The sequence below is a fragment of the Octodon degus genome, unplaced genomic scaffold (assembly GCF_000260255.1).
Source record: "Octodon degus isolate 3935 unplaced genomic scaffold, OctDeg1.0 scaffold00033, whole genome shotgun sequence".
Taxonomy (NCBI): Eukaryota; Metazoa; Chordata; class Mammalia; order Rodentia; family Octodontidae; genus Octodon; species Octodon degus.
In genome coordinates, this window is record NW_004524609.1 from 10,960,004 (window position 1) to 10,963,540 (window position 3,537).

Below are 3,537 nucleotides of genomic sequence, written 5' to 3' on the forward strand. Positions count from 1 at the left end.
TGTGCTCTTCAAGAGACGAGTGACTGATTCCAGAAGAGGATGGTCCCTGGGAAAGCAACAATCTAAAATACACGTGGTCACATACACAGAAAACATCGGACGACAATCGTTTCGGTGAGCAAGCTTTGCTAAGGCACTCTTGGCTTGCGTCTCACCTGAGGCTTCCCGTCCTCCTGTGCAGCAGTTCGTCCTCTCTCCAAGTCCAACCCCACAGCACCCACCAGGCTTTGCATGGCTTGGGGTATAAATGGCCGTATATCACATGATTTCCATAGGAAGTCATAGCTTGGTTTTCCTGCACAGAAAGGTTTGCAAACTTCAGCAAAACTCTAGACCATCCTGGCCTTCATGCTGGGCTGGCAGCAAAGTTCTTCACAGCTGTTCTGGTAATCTCCAAGTGAATATTGTTGCTTTCTAAGTCGGTCCCTCTGGCCATCACTTTCAGTAGCAGTATTTCAGGGAATAATAAAGGTACAGAAGAGCAAAAGAGAAAGGAATCACCATGAGATACTAAGAATTATATTTTCCTCTAAATACCTTTTGCTGTTACAAAAACGCACATTTCTGAAAATTTGGATGGAGGCTAACTCATTGCTCTAAGCTAGCACTCTTATAAAGAGTTCTGGGATTTTCTGTTAAAAAAAAATAGTGGCTGCTTGTGCTGTAGTCTGGCAATGTAACCATGCCTGGGCCACAGGGCCAAGGGCTTGAGCAGAAGTGTATTTGCCATGAAAAATTGGACACAAGGGGAAAGATCCTGGCACTTCCTTTACTATTGGATACCAATTAATCCCTTAAATGCTCTTTTCTGCGTAGGCAACATGTAAGTCCATGCTAGGGAGTGGATTTGGGAGTGCCGTTGCTCCCTCCAAGGCTGTGCTAGACAGTAAATACCTAAGGTCTCTCTGGAGGCTCCTCAGCAACCAAGCAGAGACCTGTACTGTAACGAGAACTAATCAGGCCAAGAGAATCGGTATTTTCCATGTTGCTGAATTTATCATTAAAACTACTGAAGGAACTCCTTCTTTAAGTCCAGGTCTATGTTGGGTTTGTAATGATAAGCATTTAAAAAAAAATTCTTTGATGGTGTCAGGGTGTTTCCTTATATTTTTCTAGTCGTTCCTCCTCAGGCAGAAAGAAGGACATGGAAAGTGTTGGCCACAAGGATACATGAGTGGTTTGGTGGCCAAATAAAGATATCTTGCTTTTTTACTTGTTAACTCAGACAACTCCAGGTAAGTAGTTATTCAGTTAGGAGACATTTGGAGAAGGGACTGCAAAGAGAAAGGTTGACCCCAAAAGTGTCTGGCTGAATGTCTAAGAATTTTGTTTAATATATATATATATATATATATATATATATGACTTGCTTTTTTAATATTTTTCTTCACCCTCTTGGGCCCATGCAGATTCCTTATAATATTAGTTGATTGGCTCATTCCTAGATAAAAGAACAGGACCAAGGTGAAGCCAAAGCAAATAAAGTTTCTGGTTTTAATACTTTATTTCATGGAGCAGATCCGGACAAACATTTTACCATTTGGAACCCATGCTTTTGAAATTTCAAAATATAATGCATTTTAAAGCCCAACTACCTTTTAAAATCCCACACTGCTAACTATCAGATTATTATTCATGCTTCTATCTTAATGGGTTCCACAAATCAATTTTTTGTTTTTCTTGGTGAATATTGCTGATACTTAACAAATGAGTGTCATTTAGCACCACCATCCCCCCTGCCTGGCACCCCCACAACCTCTTATGAAGCCAAAGCCCAAGGCTGTAAATACAGAACACCACTGTTAGGGGCCTCCCTTCCCCCTCCTTTCCACCCCCAGCATGTAATGGATTTCTCTTTTCACAATGTTAAAAGGATCAGTAAATCATTGGGTCACCTATTGATATGAAAGTCTTTCATTTGAAATCATCAGTTTTAGCAAATTGCCAAAGAAAAATACAAAACTGCAAATAAATCAGGGACAAATTACAACAGTTTTTGGAAGTATGGGTGGAGTGGAAAAAATGATCTTGGCTTAATTACCCATGCTTAGTCATAAGATACAGGAAGTAGAGATTTTTTTTTAAAAATCCAATTGAGGTTGTGTTTTATAGACACACACACATACACATATATTTTAAGGTGTTAATTTCCATCACATCATTCTCTGCCGGGTGATCGAGCAAAATGTCATTGAGCTTTGTACATCGTGTGCATTATTTAGCCACACTCTCCTGAAGACACAAATAGTCACGGAGGGGAGTCTCTCTGTCCAGCCAGCAGGCGATGTCGGTCTAAGTGTATGTTGCAGGAGGAAAGAAGGACAAGCTTGCCTGGTAAGTCTGTGCATCCCTTGTGTCATTAACTTTGCCTTTTAAACCCTATGTGCTGATTCAGAGAAGTACTTGTTCTTTGAATATCCTAATCATGCAGGCTTTCTAAACTCCCCTCTCTCCTTCTGTGGCTCATGTCAGCCTTCCTATCCTGGGCCATTAAGTTTTCCCTTCCTGATTAGAAGCACAGTATACACAATCATTACTATACACAGAGTGGCCCTGAACTGCCAGCATTTACTTATCCAAGGCCTTGTATTGTTTTATTTTTTACATGTGGGCATCTCTCTCTTTTTTTTTTTTTTTTTTAGATGACTGCATGTACCTTAAGGACTTGATGTCTTTCTGGACTGTGGAGGGAAAAGTAATTCTCCAAGCAGAGCACTGGGGTTCCCAACTTCAAAACATTGCCAACATGCATTCTTTAGTGAATGTAGTGCTATTATTTAAGTTGATTTAAATTTAGATAGAATCACACATTACAATGAAAATAAGAAAATTGAAGGAGGTCAAAAAGAATTCTCTAGAGAACGCAAGATGCACATTTGGACATGTGGATGTGGGCACAGACAGAGGGTTGTTGTTGTTGTCTATATTTTTGCAGTACTGGAGATAGAACTCAGGAATATGCTTGCCAAGCAGGCACTTATGCCACTGAGCTATCTCCCTGGCCCTCAGACGTTTACTTTAAAGGATGTTCCTCAGGTAATTGAAGGGGCTGGCAAGTCAAAGTCTGAAGGGTGGGTTCACTGGCTGAAATTCCTATTAAGCACTGGTGCTGCCGTCTTGAGTGATAAATCCATATATGGCAATCAGTGAGCTGAAGATTCAAGCAGAATTTCTATCTTATAGCCTTAAGGCAAACTGACTTCTCTAGAAAAAGCCCAGCTTCGGCTTTTGAGGTTTGCAACCAAATGGATGATGAGCCACTTCCACCCTCTTCATTATCTGGAATGATTTCCTTTCCTTAAATACAACTGTTTGTAAAGTCAGGTGATCAATCACATCTATAAAATGCCTTCACAGCAACAGCTGGATTAGGGATTGTCTGGATTGGAGGGCTGAGAAGGTGTTTTTGTGGGTGAGGTCCGCAGGAAAAGAAAGCGTGTGGTGCCAACAGCAGCAACAGCAGCAGGAAAGCGCCTCTACTGTTTGGTCTGCATATATCTGCCATGACCACCCTTATATTCTTGTGTACTGAATATA